At 44.8% G+C, this 20,355-nt stretch overlaps 1 pseudogene; it reads left to right on the top strand.

Annotated features, from left to right (window-relative positions):
- The window catches only part of LOC142185614 (olfactory receptor 8D1-like), a 33,060-nt pseudogene that overhangs the window by 2,265 nt on the left and 10,440 nt on the right, over positions 1 to 20,355 (top strand).

The following is a 20,355-nucleotide window of genomic DNA, read 5'->3' as shown; positions in this document are numbered from 1 at the left end:
GCCAGCAGCAGCAGGGGACGAGGACGTGGATACCCAGCTGTATATCCATCCCACAGTCCAGGTACTGGAGAGAAGCAGCCAGCAGCAGCAGGGGACGTGGGCGAGGACGTGGATACCCAGCTGTATATCCACCCCACAGTCCAGGTACTGGAGAGGGGCTGCCAGTAGCAGCAGGGGACGTGGGCGAGGACGTGGATACCCAACTGTATATCCACCCCACAGTCTAGGTACTGGAGAGGGGCTGCCAGCAGCAGCAGGGGACGTGGGCGAGGACGTGCATACCCAGCTGTATATCCACCCACAGTCCAGGTACTGGAGAGGGGCTGCCAGTAGCAGCAGGGGACGTGGGCTAGGACATGGATACCCAGCTGTATATCCACCCCACAGTCCAGGTACTGGAGAGGGGCTGCCAGTAGCAGCAGGGGACGTGGGCGAGGACGTGCATACCCAGCTGTATATCCACCCCACAGTCCAGGTACTGGAGAGAAGCTGCCAGCAGCAGCAGGGGATGTGGGCGAGGACGTGGATACCCAGCTGTATATCCACCCCACAGTCCAGGTACTGGAGAGAAGCTGCCAGCAGAAGCAGGGGATGTGGGCGAGGACGTGGATACCCAGCTGTATATCCACCCCACAGTCCAGGTACTGGAGAGGGGCTTCCTCATACTCCTCCTCCTCCTACAACCCCAGCCCCTACTCCTGAATGTGATAATAAAATTATTATTTTTTTAATTTTTTTTTTTTTTTCATGTATACCCCCAGGGGGTTGCAACTCAATTTTTTAGGGCTCCAGCCCAAGGGCCTGCAAAATAATTTTTTAGGGCTCACCCCAAGGGCCAAAAAATAAAACTCTGCTGCTACAAGGCGCTAGTCACCCCAAAGGCCAAAAACACTGTTTTTTAAAGGCTCTACTCACTCCAAGTGCCAAAAACACTGCTTTTTAAAGCGGCCGCAAAATTACTGGCGCAAAATAACGCGGCGTATACGCTCACAACTCCCATTGAAATCAATGGGATCTTTTTAAGTGCGCAAAATGCTGACACGCGTATACGTGCCAGCTTGTGCTCCATTTTACATTGTGTGAACGCACCCTAAGTCATTTTCAGCCAGGTGTCTGGATACTTTTGATCGCATAGTGTAACTCATTACTGATCTGTCTTCCCCACGTCACACTCATTCCCTATAATCTGAAGAAGAAGCTCAGAGGAAGCTTCGAAACGTTATATTCTGTCATCATTATGAGTTAGCCATTAAAAAAGGTATCACCTACTGAAGACTTGCAAAGTTTTTTTGTTTTTTATATTTTATAATCTGTCCTAAATACAGCATACAGGCTCTTCTTATGGATCTTCTATGCCCTAAGGATAGATTTTTTTTTTTTTCTTTTTGGTAGAGTTGGAAGGGACCTGAAGGGCCATCGGGTCCAACCCCCTGCGAGTGCAGGTTTTCCTAAATCATCCCAGCTATATGTTTCTCCAGATTCCGCTTGAAGATTTCCATTGATGGAGCGCCCACCACCTCCCGTGGCAGCCTATTCCACTCTCTCACTCCCCTCACTGTCAGAAAGTTTTTCCTAATGTCTAATCTGTATCTCTTTCCCTTTCGTTTCATCCCATTGCTTCTTGTACTTCCTTGTGCTAATGAAAATAGGGGAGATCCCTCTGCACTGTGACTACCTTTCAGATATTTGTAGACTGCTATTAAATCTCCCCTCAGCCTTCTCTTCTGCAAACTAAACAATCCCAGTTCTTTTAGCCGCTCCTCATAGGACATGGTTTGCAGACCTTCCACCATTTTGGTTGCTCTTCTCTGGACTTGCTCCAATATATCGATGTCTTTCTTGAATTGAGGCGCCCAGAACTGTACACAGTATTCCAGGTGTGGTCTGACCAGGGAAGAGTACAGCGGAATAATGACCTCTCTTCATCTAGATTCAATGCTTGTCTTAATACATCCCAGAATTGTATTCGCCTTTTTTGCAGCAGCACCGCACTGTTGGCTCATGTTGAATTTGTGATCTACTATTATGCCCAGGTCCTTTTCCCCTATGCTATCACTTAGTTCTATTCCTCCCATACTATATATGTTTTTTACATTTCTGTTACCCAGATGTAGAACTTTGCATTTGTCCCTGTTAAATCCCATTTTGTTGGCCTCAGCCCATTGTTCCAGTGTGTCTAAGTCCTTTTGAATACACTCTCTCTCCTCTCTAGTGTTGGCTATTCCTCCTATCTTCGTATCATCTGCAAATTTTATGAGTTCCCCAATAATTCCATCGTCCAGATCATTTATAGAGATATTAAACAGTACTGGGCCCAGAACAGAGCCCTGCGGCACCCCGCTTTTGACTTTCTTCCAGTTGGATGTGTAGCCATTTAGTATTACTCGTTGTGCCCGATCATTAAGCCAGTTGTGAATCCACCGAACTGATTTTTTGTCAAAGCCATACTTAATCATTTTTTCAATAAGAAGGTTATGTGATACTTTATCAAATGCCTTACTGAAGTCAAGATATACTATGTCCACGGCATTCCCTTGGTCCAACCATTCAGTGATTTTGTTGTAGAAGGAAATCAGGTTAGTCTGACAAGATTTATTGGTCATAAAGCCGTGCTGGCTCTGGTTAATTAATGCCTTCCCATCCAGGTACCGAAGTAAATGTTCGACAATTTGCTCAAAGATTTTTCCTGCTATCGAGGTCAGACTTACCGGCCTGTAATTTCCTGGATCGTCCCTTTTCCCCTTTTTGTAGATGGGGACAACATTTGCCCTTTTCCAATCTAAAGGGACCACTCCTGTTTCCCATGACTTACCGAAGATTATAGCAAGGGGTTCTGTTATTTCCTCTGCTATCTCTTTCAGGACTCTAGGGTGTAAATCATCTGGTCCTGGGGACTTGGTTTCCTGTAACTTGGCTAAGTGCTCTCTTACCAGACCTTCGCTTATTGTCAGCTTGGAGTCCTCCTTCCCCTCATCTCCATCACCATTAATGTCGATATTTCCATTCGTTTCTTGGGAGAAGACGGATACAAAATATGAATTTAGTAGCTCCACCTGCTGTTCCACCATGTTAACTGTTTCTCCTTTGTCATTCTTCAGGACTCCAATGGTCTCCTTCACTTTTCTTTTGCTTTTAACATATCCCCAAAATCCTTTTACCTTACTCTTTGCCTCTTTTGCAAGCTTCAATTCGTGTTCAGCCTTAGCTCCTTTGATGCTTGTCTTGCAGAGTCTGCAGACTGCTGTGTACTCTTCCTTAGGTATACTTCCCATCTTCCACTTTTTGTAGGTTTCCTTTTTCCTTTTTAGCAGGTTATGTAATTTTTTGGTCATCCATCCTGATATTTTTAGGTGCTTCCCATTTTTCTTCCTTCTAGGTATTGTTAGTTCCTGTGCTTTAATGATTTCCCTACGGAAGATTTCCCACCCTTCATGTGCATTTTTGTGCTTAAGAATTTTGCACCATGGAATTCTGCTAACCCTTGCCTTCAGGCTCTTGAAGTCTGCCCTGCTAAAGTCGAGCCTTGAAGTCTGTGCCTTCTCAGGTCTTCTTCTTCTTCTTGCAACCCCAAACTCAAGTATAGCATGATCGCTGAATCCCAATCATCAATATCACATTGGTGGGGGTCCAACACCTGGCACCCCCGCCAATCAGCTGTTCTCAGAGAATGGAGAAGGAAGCAGAAAACTCTGTTTTTGGTAAAGTGTTTAGTACAGGTTACTGTAGATCAGCTCATTCACCTGAATGGGAACTAAAGTGCAATGGCTCAGTTCAGCCACTAGACAGAGAACGGCGCTGGTCCATTCTATGTTTATTAACTATTGAGAAAAGCAGTATTGTGGGGTCTCGGGGTCTGACACCCACCAATCCGATATTAATGACCTCTCTTTAGGATAGATCATCAATGTTTTTAACCTGAAAAGCCCCTTTAACTGATACACTGCTATCTGTGTGCCGATATCCATGCATGGAATTCAATTAAAACATATTGCACTCCCCCACAAAACCCTCTTCTGTATTGTACTACCCTATATATTCATCTACCCTTGTTCTATACTCTTTCAATAATTTAAGGCCAACCTCCTTCATAACCTGAACCTCTTCGATTTCCAAGACATCTCTTGTGCTGCACCAGTTCTCTGGAATGTGCTACCCTGCAACATCTTTGCAACACCTTTTTAGGCAGACATATCACATTCTATAAATTGGCTCCATTTTGTCCCATATACATAATTCTTCAGAACCTGACACAGTCATTATGACTGAAAATACACTATTCTGTATAAGATGGCTTAGGTTGGGTTCACACCAGTGTTGGCTCTCCGTTCATGCATGCAGCATTTTTCTCTTTGCATTTTTGTTCCTTTTCGGATGTAATCCCAATGGACCCCATTATAGTCTATGGGGTTCGCGGGTTTCCGTGGGTAATCGCTTTTTAAGCAGATTAGGTTTATGTTCGGGGGGGGGGGTCCCCAAGCGGACCCCCCAAAGGGAAACCTGAACGCAGGTGTGAAACTAGTGTTAGTCATTGTATAAGAGCTTATTCACACGACCATGAAAAAAAGATATGTGATTAGAGATGAGCGAGTAGTATTCGATTGAGTACCACTCACTATTTGAATGGAAAAATTTGATGCAGAACCAGCGTTGATTGGCCAAATGCTATACAGTCGGCCAATCAACGCTGGTTCTTCTCCTACCTTTAGAAGTCTTCTCCGCGCAGCGTCCCCGCGGTGTCTTCTGGCTCTTTATTCACTCTGCCAGGCATTAGGCCTGGGCAGAGCCGACTGCGCATGCCCGCGCTACAAGAAAATGACCGCTTTGACTGTAAGCGGCCATTTTCTTGTAGTGCGGGCATGCGCAGTCGGCTCTGCCCAGGCCCGATGCCTGGCATAGTGACTTCATAGCAGGAAGACGCAGCGGGGACACTGCACGGAGAAGACTGCTCGGAGGATCCAGCCTGACCCTCACTCGTGGACTTGGTAAGTATAATTTGATCGAATGTTGCCTACCCCTAAAACGAGCATTTTCCCCCCATAGACTATAATAGGGTTCGATATTCGATTCAAGTAGTCGAATATTGAGGGGCGACTTTCTGATATTTTTCTTGGCCTGCCACTTCTGGGCTTAACAAGAACTGTCCCTGTGGTCTTCCATCTCCTTACTATGTTCCTCACAGTGGAAACTGACAGGTGAAATCTCGGAGACAACTTTTTGTATCCTTCCCCTGAACAACTATGTGGAACAATCTTTGTTTTCAGATCATTTGAGAGTGGGCTGTCCATGCTCGGCCACCATCAAACTGAACTGAATGCGAATTGTAAAGAGGAATGGTCCAAAATCCCTTCATCAGGATCCAGGAACTGATTAACAGCTCCAGGGAGCGACTAGAGGCAAAAGGAGGAGGAGCTACTAAATATTACTGGCACTTTTCTGTTGGGGGGCCCAGACTTTTGCACCGGTCACATTTTGGTGTAATGCATATTGCACATTTTCTGTTAGTACAATAAACCTCATTCCAATCCTGAAATATTACTGTGTCCATCAGTTATTAGATAGAGCAGACTGACATGGCAAACACCAAAATATTTACACCTAACAATGATTAAGATTAATAGGGGGGCACTAACTTTTTCATAGGACTGTATATACCCCACCTAGAAACCCCAGACCCTGACACTATACAAATTTAGGACCCCCAGAATCGTATCGACCTATAAAATACAGGTGACATGTCATTATGGCTGTACATTGAGTGCCTTAAAAACAAGGCCTGTAAGAAGGTTGCCCAAATGCGTTTTTTTTCCATTTCCACCCCATTCTGAATTCTTTTTTAATTTCCCTGTACATTGTAACAAATATTAAACGGTAGCATGATGAAGAAAAATTTGTCCTGCAAACATTAAGCCCTCGTATGGCTCTGTGAAAGGAAGAATAAAAAAGTTATAGGGTTTGGAAGGTGGGGGAGTCAAAAACTAAAATCAAATAATGCCCCCATGGGAAGAAGTTAGAAATGCTGGATTCTATAATGGCCATGATTCTCTGCCATAGCCATGTGCATAAGGCCTAAGACGTAAATGTCTAGCTTTTGTTCACTCTTTTCCCTCATCGATTGTGAACTATTGCATGCAGGACCCCATTATTATTATTATTATTATTTACAAACGTACTACCGAATAAGAAATCATCTCATGCGCCCCGCTGTCACCATATCGCCAGAGTTCGCCATAGTTCATAGATTTCGCTGGTAGCTGCCATTTTTCACCTCGCTATATTTCATTTACATGAATAATCTAATATTCTGTAGCTATGATTCCAATATTGTCCCGTCAGGGACTCATTAGTACTAACATCTAATAGATACGTCTGACTTGTTAGCGGTGAAGATTTCTAACAATGGTCTCTGAGGATCTTCACTCCCGAGTCCCTATTAGACTGTGAGAGGAATCGTTAGAGACCCGCTCATGGGAAATCTTCCAATTCCTCTTTGGGTTTGATAGAAATATTTTGTAATTCAAGAGAAATTGAAAAATGAATGATATTCTCTGAAATAACAAAAGCCCCTTCTCTGACCAGTCTGTGGTGAGGAATACGAGGCAGAATACGAAATGTAGGGGAAACATGTAATTTAGGGTGAAATATAGAAAATGTGGGCAAATAGTTCTACAAGTTTGAGGTTTAGTAGAATTTATTTTCTTAGTAGTTTGGAGGGATCTGGCAATGGTCAGATTTAATTTAGTAGTTCTGATAAACGGAGTTTGTAATAGTAATTTAGTAGTTCCATCATCTGCCCTATAAAGTTGTACCCAATATGCATAATGGGGGAATTCATCAGTCCCTCTACATCAGTAGTGGCGTAGAAGGATGATATTGTGGCGCACATTTGGTGCAAGGTCCTTTCTTACCCCGGAAGCCTGATCTGCGCCTTGTGCGAATGTGGGCAGAGCAGGGTCAGCCCACGTTGGGGGCGCCTTGGCCCAATAGATTCATTATAATGGAAGTCTACACCAATTCCTATCTGGCGAAGATTTCCATTCTGGCTCGGTCTTGATAAATCTGCCATATTGAATGTTGGCTCACAGAGGGGAGATTTAGTGCGAGAGGAGAAGTCAATATTTCTGGTGTTTCCATAGTTTCCTCTGATATTTGATACATTTGGGGCACCTCCTAAGTGTAAGACGTCCTGCCTTGTGATGTTACTCCACCTTCTATGCCATTCCCTTACTGGAGTGAGATTGGGACAGTTTTTTATTTAATTGGATTTGATAAATCTAGTATAAAGCAGCCCCATAGACTTACCACACCGACCTTCTCCGACATCTGAAAAGCAGAGTGAGTGGAGTAAAAATGTAAAATGTGGTGATAGTTTTGTACCAACAAGATCAAAAGGTTCCTAATTTTGAAATTTGCATTTGCAATTTTTACACTCAAAAATTCTGACCTGCAGATCTTGATATAGTGTTTAGTTCAGACCAGTAGACACTGCTTCGTGTACCACCCATATCATCACTCCAAGAGCCACCATTGTCTTCCATAGTAGAAAGACTCCTAGGACAGAATTGCATTGTGTTTTCATTCTAAAGAACCTTTGTATTGTTTAAAGACGTTTCTATTAATATAAATTTATTTAACCGCTTTCCAACTGCCCTATCAACAATAGACCTCCACTTTGTAAGGATATTGTTAGGGAATTGCTAGATGACAATTCCCCAGAAAATGCTGGAGAACCCTGGAGGAAGGGGCACAAGGGGCAGTGAGCCCTAAGCTGAAGCCCCCCACTGTCCCTTCCTATTGCCAGGCCCTATCCTATGTGATAGGCGGCAACTCAAAGACAATCCCTTCCTGTATAGGTGATACACAAAACGCAGACAAGACGAAAAACAACAAAGGGAGGTCAGCTAGCCAAGGGTACGGTAACAGTCGAGCAACGCAGAGCCAAATCAGAGTCCAAAAGAATAGTCAGTAGGGAAGCCAGAGGTCAAGGATAAGAATACAAGTAAATTAACAGCAAGAGAAGCCAGCAAGCATGAGGCAACAAGGGCAGACGACGGGTGTGGTGCAAATTCAATTACAGAACTAGAGCCGTGTTCACACAGTGCAATTAAAAACTCTAAGCAAATTATCAAACTGCACACCGCAGCACGCCGGCAGAGGATGGCACAGAGACCTGAACAGGCAGAGATGTTACAGATATACTTGTACATTCTTGAAGAGTTTACAACTCCAGGAATGGGAGCAGGACTGCCAGTGACAGACGGACTCCCCAAAGAGAAGGCAGGGATGCTATATTACAATCCAAGCCCTCCCAAGTGCTCTATACACTGCCCTCAATGGCCCAGACTTACTAATAGTCAACAGTGCAAATTTAGCAAGCCGTCTGATAAGATGCCAGAGATAATACAATGGCTGATGCTGGATGATAAAGCCGGTGTATCTTCACACTATCTAGAAGATTCTAGAGGATCAGCTCTGCACTGTGTACTAGGAAGCCGTATTTCAGCAAAAAAAAGATTAGCGAGAACATAATGTGTCAAATGAAATTGAAAAAAGACAAAAAAAAAAATAAAAAAAGATTTATGTATTCCGAAAACAAGAATGATTTGAATAACCCAAATGAAAAAATATTATATAAATATAAAGACCATGAACTAAAAACCTGAAAATATGTCCTGTTGTGAAGCAGAACAATGGCCTGACCCTGCAATGGCTGAACTTGTACACAATCAAAAGTGAAATATTTATAAATCATCGAAATAATTTTAAATTTTGCAGAGTTTTAAGGATTAACGCTAACCATCTTCAATGGAGTCGAAGTGACCCAGAGAATAGAGGGGGCGCCATTTTGGCTGCTTTAATTCCTTCTCTTGACCATTTGTCTCCAGAGTCTTATTTATATGAAGTCTAAACACAATAGCACCTCTGTTTGCCGACACGCACCAGCGCATTATGGGACCGCTCAATGTCAATGCTCGGGATTCACCGGGGGACAACCACAAGACAGAATGGGTGCTGTGACAGGGGCGGCCACATCTGGGGTGCTCCAAAAAACTAATTGGTATGTGGATTAAATGATGATTTTCTCGCCAGCAAAATTGTATTTTGACACAAAACTTGTAAGAACTTGTACAATATATTTACATCAAATATTGATCCTTAAGGTTACATGGATGGGAAAATAAAAAGTTCCGCCCATCTGAATGTGGTTAAGAGTTAATAAGCGCTAAAGAGACCAGAATGATATAAGAATTTACCAGATATAAATTTGTCTGAAATGAAAAACACAACACTAAAAACTTTTTCTTATTTTACTGTTTCCGAGAAGTTTTACAGTCTTTGCCATTTTTAGATCTTTTCTCTATGGGGTTCATTTACTTTTCTGAATATTTTCTGCTATTATAAGTTTGTTCTTCAGAGATCTTATCCATCAGGGACTTTTCTCTGTCGTACATGCTTATAAAACTAAATTTCCTGTAGACTCAGTGGAGAATGGATTTACTCGTACAGGTGGGTGACATCGGGTGACGGCGTCTTCTATACATGATATTCCACTGATATGGAGATCTATATAGAATTATATATGGGATCTTCTGGCTATATGTTATGTATGTATTCAGCTCCCTATACTGAGTGCCCGCACATTGCAGAGAGTCCCGGTGTCTGTGTCCTATACTGTCAGTAGGAGACAATTACAATAATAGCCCAGAGATCCCCTTTAATATTCTATTCTTCTCAAGTATCTGTATGAACAGTGTCCTTATAAAACCAAATTTCCTGTAGACTCAGTGGAGAATGGATTTACTCGTTCAGGTGGGTGACATTGGGTGACGGCATCTTCTATACATGATATTCCACTGATATGGAGATCTATATAGAATTGTATATGGGATCTTCTGGCTATATGTTATGTATGTATTCAGCTCCCTATACTGAGTGCCCGCACATTGCAGAGAGTCCCGGTGTCTGTGTCCTATACTGTCAGTAGGAGACGATTACAATAATATAATAGCCCAGAGATCCCCTTTAATATTCTATTCTTTTCAAGTATCTATATGAACAGTGTCCTTATAAAACCAAGTGGAACTCTAAAAGATATTTCTTCACCAGACCGTATATAACGTATAAGCAGGCCATGGTACAACTTGAGATATCGTCTGTATCCCTTACTTTAATGGTTGCTGATCCCCTCACCACTGACCGTACAATTACTGTCACCGTTGCAGTAAATTTTTTCATGTAGGTGACAAATGTTGTTAGCAAAACTAAATCTAGTATTAATAATTACTTAGGGTGTACAGTTTCCATTTAATTGAGTAGAATGGGTCTTACTTTGGAGCAACTAGAAACCTTTACATGCCTTGTGATCGGTTTACAAATACATCAAGAGCTCAAACCTTACTGAATAATCTATAATATAATATACACGGTCTACCAATAAATATTTGGACACCCAGTAAAGTTCTGCAGAGTTGGAGTTATGGTCTGGAGGTGTTTCTCCTGGTATGGACTGGGACCCTTGGGACCCCTGGGACCCTTGGTCCCAGTGCATGGTAAACTCAACGCCGATGCCTATTGCACTATTTTAGATAACAAATCCCAGACTTCACATCTGCAGACGAGAAGAGGAAACTACATCCTACTGGGAGAAGAGCAGACGACCGTGGAGATCGCTGCCCAATACGTGTCCAGTTGTCACCAAACAAGAAGAAGATGAGACCCCAACCCACCAACCAAAAACCTTTAAGCCTCCCCATTGCCTACCCCACGCCCACCCAAACAAACCCCCAACCCACACACCCCTCACCTGCCCCCTTACCTCACCCCCAACCATTCTCTGCTTGGGCAACACCAAATGTTTTTCTTCAGTCATGCTAATAAAGCACATTTGTATTTGTATTTGTGTATCATGTAGCGAGGTCTACCATGGCTTGGTACAGTGACAATCAGGTTAACCGACTGGACTGGCCTGTCCAGAGCTCAGAATTGAGCCCTATCGAGCACCTCTGCGACGAGTTGGATCGCCGAACTAAGGGGTGCAGCAGTTGTGCAAAATCGGTGAAAGAACTTAACTGTCTTCTCCAAGTCGAATGGCATACAATACCACTAGCCATCATACAAGGACTTGTGGAAAGCCCCGGACGGTTGAGGCTGTAATGGCCGCTCATGCCACTCGGACCACAGGTGTCCAAATACTTATTGGTAGACAGCGTATAATATATGATATTTTATAGCACTTGTACGTAGACCTTCATAAAGCCTCGAACCACCATGAATAATTTTTGTATCCATGATATTATAAAAAAATCCTACTTCAATGACCTTAAGAAATCCAAATATGAGCCCATCATTATTTATCTATGAAGAATAAGGCAAAGGACGGCGCTCACAGGTCCAGGCCCATCATAATTTATCTATGAAGAGTAAGGCAAAGGACGGCGCTCACAGGTCCAGGCCCATCATTATTTATCTATGAAGACTAAGGCAAAGGACGGCGCTCACAGGTCCATCATTATTTATCTATGAAGAGTAAGGCAAAGGACGGCGCTCACAGGTCCAGGCCCATCATTATTTATCTATGAAGACTAAGGCAAAGGACGGCGCTCACAGGTCCAGGCCCATCATTATTTATCTATGAAGACTAAGGTAAAGGACGGCGCTCACAGGTCCAGGCCCATCATTATTTATCTATGAAGAGTAAGGCAAAGGACGGCGCTCACAGGTCCATCATTATTTATCTATGAAGACTAAGGCAAAGGACGGCACTCACAGGTCCATCATTATTTATCTATGAAGACTAAGGCAAAGGACGGCGCTCACAGGTCCATCATTATTTATCTATGAAGACTAAGGCAAAGGACGGCGCTCACAGGTCCAGGCCCATCATTATTTATCTATGAAGACTAAGGCAAAGGACGGCGCTCACAGGTCCAGGCCCATCATTATTTATCTATGAAGAGTAAGGCAAAGGACGGCGCTCACAGGTCCAGGCCCATCATTATTTATCTATGAAGAGTAAGGCAAAGGACGGCGCTCACAGGTCCAGGCCCATCATTATTTATCTATGAAGAGTAAGGCAAAGGACGGCGCTCACAGGTCCAGGCCCATCATTGTTTATCTATGAAGAGTAAGGCAAAGGACGGCGCTCACAGGTCCAGGCCCATCATTATTTATCTATGAAGAGTAAGGCAAAGGACGGCGCTCACAGGTCCAGGCCCATCATTATTTATCTATGAAGAATAAGGCAAAGGACGACGCTCACAGGTCCAGGCCCATCATTATTTATCTATGAAGACTAAGGCAAAGGACGGCGCTCACAGGTCCAGGCCCATCATTATTTATCTATGAAGAATAAGGAAAAGGACGGCGCTCACAGGTCCAGGCCCATCATTATTTATCTATGAAGAATAAGGCAAAGGACGGCGCTCACAGGTCCAGGTCCATCATTATTTATCTATGAAGAGTAAGGCAAAGAACGGCGCTCACAGGTCCAGGCCCATCATTATTTATCTATGAAGACTAAGGCAAAGGATGGCGCTCACAGGTCCAGGCCCATCATTATTTATCTATGAAGACTAAGGTAAAGGACGGCGCTCACAGGTCCATCATTATTTATCTATGAAGACTAAGGCAAAGGACGGCGCTCACAGGTCCAGGCCCATCATTATTTATCTATGAAGAATAAGGCAAAGGACGGCACTCACAGGTCCAGGCCCATCATTATTTATCTATGAAGAATAAGGCAAAGGATGGCGCTCACAGGTCCAGGTCCATCATTATTTATCTATGAAGACTAAGGCAAAGGATGGCGCTCACAGGTCCAGGTCCATCATTATTTATCTATGAAGACTAAGGCAAAGGACGGCGCTCACAGGTCCAGGCCCATCATTATTTATCTATGAAGAGTAAGGCAAAGGACGGCGCTCACAGGTCCAGGCCCATCATTATTTATCTATGAAGACTAAGGCAAAGGACGGCGCTCACAGGTCCAGGCCCATCATTATTTATCTATGAAGACTAAGGCAAAGGACGGCGCTCACAGGCCCAGGTCCATCATTATTTATCTATGAAGAGTAAGGCAAAGGATGGCGCTCACAGGTCCAGGCCCATCATTATTTATCTATGAAGACTAAGGCAAAGGACGGCGCTCACAGGTCCAGGTCCATCATTATTTATCTATGAAGAGTAAGGCAAAGGACGGCGCTCACGGGTCCAGGTCCATCATTACTTATCTATGAAGACTAAGGCAAAGGACGGCGCTCACAGGCCCAGGTCCATCATTATTTATCTATGAAGAGTAAGGCAAAGGACGGCGCTCACGGGTCCAGGTCCATCATTACTTATCTATGAAGACTAAGGCAAAGGACGGCGCTCACAGGTCCAGGCCCATCATTATTTATCTATGAAGAATAAGGCAAAGGACGGCGCTCACAGGTCCAGGCCCATCATTATTTATCTATGAAGACTAAGGCAAAGGACGGCGCTCACAGGTCCAGGCCCATCATTATTTATCTATGAAGAGTAAGGCAAAGGACGGCGCTCATAGGTCCAGGCCCATCATTATTTATCTATGAAGAATAAGGCAAAGGACGGCGCTCACAGGTCTATCATTATTTATCTATGAAGACTAAGGCAAAGGACGGCGCTCACAGGTCCAGGCCCATCATTATTTATCTATGAAGAGTAAGGCAAAGGACGGCGCTCACAGGTCCATCATTATTTATCTATGAAGACTAAGGCAAAGGACGGCGCTCACAGGTCCAGGCCCATCATTATTTATCTATGAAGACTAAGGCAAAGGACGGCGCTCACAGGTCCAGGCCCATCATTATTTATCTATGAAGAGTAAGGCAAAGGACGGCGCTCACAGGTCCAGGCCCATCATTATTTATCTATGAAGAATAAGGCAAAGGACGGCGCTCACAGGTCCAGGCCCATCATTATTTATCTATGAAGAGTAAGGCAAAGGACGGCGCTCACAGGTCCAGGCCCATCATTATTTATCTATGAAGACTAAGGCAAAGGACGGCGCTCACAGGTCCAGGCCCATCATTATTTATCTATGAAGAATAAGGCAAAGGACGGCACTCACAGGTCCAGGTCCATCATTATTTATCTATGAAGACTAAGGCAAAGGACGACACTCCCAGGTCCAGGCCATCATTATTTATCTATGAAGAGTAAGGCAAAGGACGGCGCTCACAGGTCCAGGCCCATCATTATTTATCTATGAAGAGTAAGGCAAAGGATGGCGCTCACAGGTCCAGGCCCATCATTATTTATCTATGAAGACTAAGGCAAAGGACGGCGCTCACAGGTCCAGGCCCATCATTATTTATCTATGAAGACTAAGGCAAAGGACGGCGCTCACAGGTCCAGGCCCATCATTATTTATCTATGAAGAGTAAGGCAAAGGACGACGCTCACAGGTCCAGGCCCATCATTATTTATCTATGAAGAATAAGGCAAAGGACGGCGCTCACAGGTCCAGGCCCATCATTATTTATCTATGAAGAGTAAGGCAAAGGACGGCGCTCACGGGTCCAGGTCCATCATTACTTATATATGAAGACTAAGGCAAAGGACGGCGCTCACAGGTCCAGGCCCATCATTATTTATCTATGAAGAATAAGGCAAAGGACGGCACTCACAGGTCCATCATTATTTATCTATGAAGACTAAGGCAAAGGACGGCGCTCACAGGTCCAGGCCCATCATTATTTATCTATGAAGAGTAAGGCAAAGGATGGCGCTCACAGGTCCAGGCCCATCATTATTTATCTATGAAGACTAAGGCAAAGGACGGCGCTCACAGGTCCAGGCCCATCATTATTTATCTATGAAGAGTAAGGCAAAGGACGGCGCTCACAGGTCCAGGCCCATCATTATTTATCTATGAAGACTAAGGCAAAGGACGGCGCTCACAGGTCCAGGCCCATCATTATTTATCTATGAAGAATAAGGCAAAGGACGGCGCTCACAGGTCCATCATTATTTATCTATGAAGAATAAGGCAAAGGACGGCGCTCACAGGTCCAGGCCCATCATTATTTATCTATGAAGAGTAAGGCAAAGGACGGCGCTCACAGGTCCATCATTATTTATCTATGAAGACTAAGGCAAAGGACGGCGCTCACAGGTCCAGGCCCATCATTATTTATCTATGAAGACTAAGGCAAAGGACGGCGCTCACAGGTCCAGGCCCATCATTATTTATCTATGAAGAGTAAGGCAAAGGACGGCGCTCACAGGTCCAGGCCCATCATTATTTATCTATGAAGAATAAGGCAAAGGACGGCGCTCACAGGTCCAGGCCCATCATTATTTATCTATGAAGAGTAAGGCAAAGGACGGCGCTCACAGGTCCAGGCCCATCATTATTTATCTATGAAGAGTAAGGCAAAGGACGGCGCTCACAGGTCCAGGCCCATCATTATTTATCTATGAAGACTAAGGCAAAGGACGGCGCTCACAGGTCCAGGCCCATCATTATTTATCTATGAAGAATAAGGCAAAGGACGGCACTCACAGGTCCAGGTCCATCATTATTTATCTATGAAGACTAAGGCAAAGGACGGCGCTCACAGGTCCAGGCCCATCATTATTTATCTATGAAGACTAAGGCAAAGGACGGCGCTCACAGGTCCAGGCCCATCATTATTTATCTATGAAGAGTAAGGCAAAGGACGACGCTCACAGGTCCAGGCCCATCATTATTTATCTATGAAGAATAAGGCAAAGGACGGCGCTCACAGGTCCAGGCCCATCATTATTTATCTATGAAGAGTAAGGCAAAGGACGGCGCTCACGGGTCCAGGTCCATCATTACTTATATATGAAGACTAAGGCAAAGGACGGCGCTCACAGGTCCAGGCCCATCATTATTTATCTATGAAGAATAAGGCAAAGGACGGCACTCACAGGTCCATCATTATTTATCTATGAAGACTAAGGCAAAGGACGGCGCTCACAGGTCCAGGCCCATCATTATTTATCTATGAAGACTAAGGCAAAGGACGGCGCTCACAGGTCCAGGCCCATCATTATTTATCTATGAAGAGTAAGGCAAAGGACGACGCTCACAGGTCCAGGTCCGTCATTATTTATCTATGAAGAATAAGGCAAAGGACGGCGCTCACGGGTCCAGGCCCATCATTATTTATCTATGAAGAGTAAGGCAAAGGACGGCGCTCACAGGTCCAGGCCCATCATTATTTATCTATGAAGACTAAGGCAAAGGACGGCGCTCACAGGTCCAGGCCCATCATTATTTATCTATGAAGACTAAGGCAAAGGATGGCGCTCACAGGTCCAGGCCCATCATTATTTATCTATGAAGACTAAGGCAAAGGACGGCGCTCACAGGTCCAGGCCCATCATTATTTATCTATGAAGAATAAGGCAAAGGACGGCACTCACAGGTCCATCATTATTTATCTATGAAGACTAAGGCAAAGGACGGCGCTCACAGGTCCAGGCCCATCATTATTTATCTATGAAGAGTAAGGCAAAGGATGGCGCTCACAGGTCCAGGCCCATCATTATTTATCTATGAAGACTAAGGCAAAGGACGGCGCTCACAGGTCCAGGCCCATCATTATTTATCTATGAAGAGTAAGGCAAAGGACGGCGCTCACAGGTCCAGGCCCATCATTATTTATCTATGAAGACTAAGGCAAAGGACGGCGCTCACAGGTCCAGGCCCATCATTATTTATCTATGAAGAATAAGGCAAAGGACGGCGCTCACAGGTCCATCATTATTTATCTATGAAGAATAAGGCAAAGGACGGCGCTCACAGGTCCAGGCCCATCATTATTTATCTATGAAGAGTAAGGCAAAGGACGGCGCTCACAGGTCCATCATTATTTATCTATGAAGACTAAGGCAAAGGACGGCGCTCACAGGTCCAGGCCCATCATTATTTATCTATGAAGACTAAGGCAAAGGACGGCGCTCACAGGTCCAGGCCCATCATTATTTATCTATGAAGAGTAAGGCAAAGGACGGCGCTCACAGGTCCAGGCCCATCATTATTTATCTATGAAGAATAAGGCAAAGGACGGCGCTCACAGGTCCAGGCCCATCATTATTTATCTATGAAGAGTAAGGCAAAGGACGGCGCTCACAGGTCCAGGCCCATCATTATTTATCTATGAAGAGTAAGGCAAAGGACGGCGCTCACAGGTCCAGGCCCATCATTATTTATCTATGAAGACTAAGGCAAAGGACGGCGCTCACAGGTCCAGGCCCATCATTATTTATCTATGAAGAATAAGGCAAAGGACGGCACTCACAGGTCCAGGTCCATCATTATTTATCTATGAAGACTAAGGCAAAGGACGGCGCTCACAGGTCCAGGCCCATCATTATTTATCTATGAAGACTAAGGCAAAGGACGGCGCTCACAGGTCCAGGCCCATCATTATTTATCTATGAAGAGTAAGGCAAAGGACGACGCTCACAGGTCCAGGCCCATCATTATTTATCTATGAAGAATAAGGCAAAGGACGGCGCTCACAGGTCCAGGCCCATCATTATTTATCTATGAAGAGTAAGGCAAAGGACGGCGCTCACGGGTCCAGGTCCATCATTACTTATATATGAAGACTAAGGCAAAGGACGGCGCTCACAGGTCCAGGCCCATCATTATTTATCTATGAAGAATAAGGCAAAGGACGGCACTCACAGGTCCATCATTATTTATCTATGAAGACTAAGGCAAAGGACGGCGCTCACAGGTCCAGGCCCATCATTATTTATCTATGAAGACTAAGGCAAAGGACGGCGCTCACAGGTCCAGGCCCATCATTATTTATCTATGAAGAGTAAGGCAAAGGACGACGCTCACAGGTCCAGGTCCGTCATTATTTATCTATGAAGAATAAGGCAAAGGACGGCGCTCACGGGTCCAGGCCCATCATTATTTATCTATGAAGAGTAAGGCAAAGGACGGCGCTCACAGGTCCAGGCCCATCATTATTTATCTATGAAGACTAAGGCAAAGGACGGCGCTCACAGGTCCAGGCCCATCATTATTTATCTATGAAGACTAAGGCAAAGGATGGCGCTCACAGGTCCAGGCCCATCATTATTTATCTATGAAGACTAAGGCAAAGGACGGCGCTCACAGGTCCAGGCCCATCATTATTTATCTATGAAGACTAAGGCAAAGGACGGCGCTCACAGGCCCAGGTCCATCATTATTTATCTATGAAGAGTAAGGCAAAGGACGACGCTCACAGGTCCAGGCCCATCATTATTTATCTATGAAGACTAAGGCAAAGGACGGCGCTCACAGGTCCAGGTCCATCATTATTTATCTATGAAGAGTAAGGCAAAGGACGGCGCTCACGGGTCCAGGTCCATCATTACTTATCTATGAAGACTAAGGCAAAGGACGGCGCTCACAGGCCCAGGTCCATCATTATTTATCTATGAAGAGTAAGGCAAAGGACGGCGCTCACGGGTCCAGGTCCATCATTACTTATCTATGAAGACTAAGGCAAAGGACGGCGCTCACAGGTCCAGGCCCATCATTATTTATCTATGAAGAATAAGGCAAAGGACGGCGCTCACAGGTCCAGGCCCATCATTATTTATCTATGAAGACTAAGGCAAAGGACGGCGCTCATAGGTGCAGGCCCATCATTATTTATCTATGAAGACTAAGGCAAAGGACGGCGCTCACAGGTCCAGGCCCATCATTATTTATCTAAGAAGAGTAAGGCAAAGGATGGCGCTCACAGGTCCAGGCCCATCATTATTTATCTATGAAGACTAAGGCAAAGGACGGCGCTCACAGGTCCAGGCCCATCATTATTTATCTATGAAGACTAAGGCAAAGGACGGCGCTTACAGGTCCAGGCCCATCATTATTTATCTATGAAGACTAAGGCAAAGGACGGCGCTCACAGGTCCATCATTATTTATCTATGAAGAATAAAGCAAAGGACGGCGCTCACAGGTCCAGGCCCATCATTATTTATCTATGAAGAATAAGGCAAAGGACGGCACTCCCAGGTCTATGCCCATCATTATTTATCTATGAAGACTAAGGCAAAGGACGGCGCTCACAGGTCCAGGCCCATCATTATTTATCTATGAAGACTAAGGCAAAGGACGGCACTCACAGGTCCATGCCCATCATTATTTATCTATGAAGACTAAGGCAAAGGACGGCGCTCACAGGTCCATCATTATTTATCTATGAAGAATAAAGCAAAGGACGGCGCTCACAGGTCCAGGCCCATCATTATTTATCTATGAAGACTAAGGCAAAGGACGGCGCTCACAGGTCCAGGCCCATCATTATTTATCTATGAAGACTAAGGCAAAGGACGGCGCTTACAGGTCCAGGCCCATCATTATTTATCTATGAAGACTAAGGCAAAGGACGGCACTCACAGGTCCAGGCCCATCATTGTTTATCTATGAAGACTAAGGCAAAGGACGGCGCTCACGGGTCCAGGCCCATCATTATTTATCTATGAAGACTAAGGCAAAGGACGGCGCTCACGGGTCCATCATTATTTATCTATGAAGACTAAGGCAAAGGACGGCGCTTACAGGTCCAGGCCCATCATTATTTATCTATGAAGACTAAGGCAAAGGACGGCGCTCACAGGTCCATCATTATTTATCTATGAAGAATAAAGCAAAGGACGGCGCTCACAGGTCCAGGCCCATCATTATTTATCTATGAAGAATAAGGCAAAGGACGGCGCTCACAGGTCCAGGCCCATCATTATTTATCTATGAAGAGTAAGGCAAAGGACGGCGCTCACGGGTCCAGGTCCATCATTACTTATCTATGAAGACTAAGGCAAAGGACGGCGCTCACAGGTCCAGGCCCATCATTATTTATCTATGAAGAATAAGGCAAAGGACGGCGCTCACAGGTCCAGGCCCATCATTATTTATCTATGAAGAGTAAGGCAAAGGACGGCGCTCACGGGTCCAGGTCCATCATTATTTATCTATGAAGACTAAGGCAAAGGACGACGCTCACAGGTCCAGGCCCATCATTATTTATCTATGAAGAGTAAGGCAAAGGACGGCGCTCACAGGTCCAGGCCCATCATTATTTATCTATGAAGACTAAGGCAAAGGACGGCGCTCACAGGTCCAGGCCCATCATTATTTATCTATGAAGACTAAGGCAAAGGACGGCGCTCACAGGTCCATCATTACTTATCTATGAAGACTAAGGCAAAGGACGGCGCTCACAGGTCCAGGCCCATCATTATTTATCTATGAAGAATAAGGCAAAGGACGGCGCTCACGGGTCCAGGCCCATCATTATTTATCTATGAAGACTAAGGCAAAGGACGGCGCTCACAGGTCCAGGCCCATCATTAT

The sequence above is a fragment of the Leptodactylus fuscus genome, chromosome 11 (assembly GCF_031893055.1).
Source record: "Leptodactylus fuscus isolate aLepFus1 chromosome 11, aLepFus1.hap2, whole genome shotgun sequence".
Classification (NCBI taxonomy): Eukaryota; Metazoa; Chordata; class Amphibia; order Anura; family Leptodactylidae; genus Leptodactylus; species Leptodactylus fuscus.
This window is presented reverse-complemented; position numbering and strand designations above follow the sequence as displayed.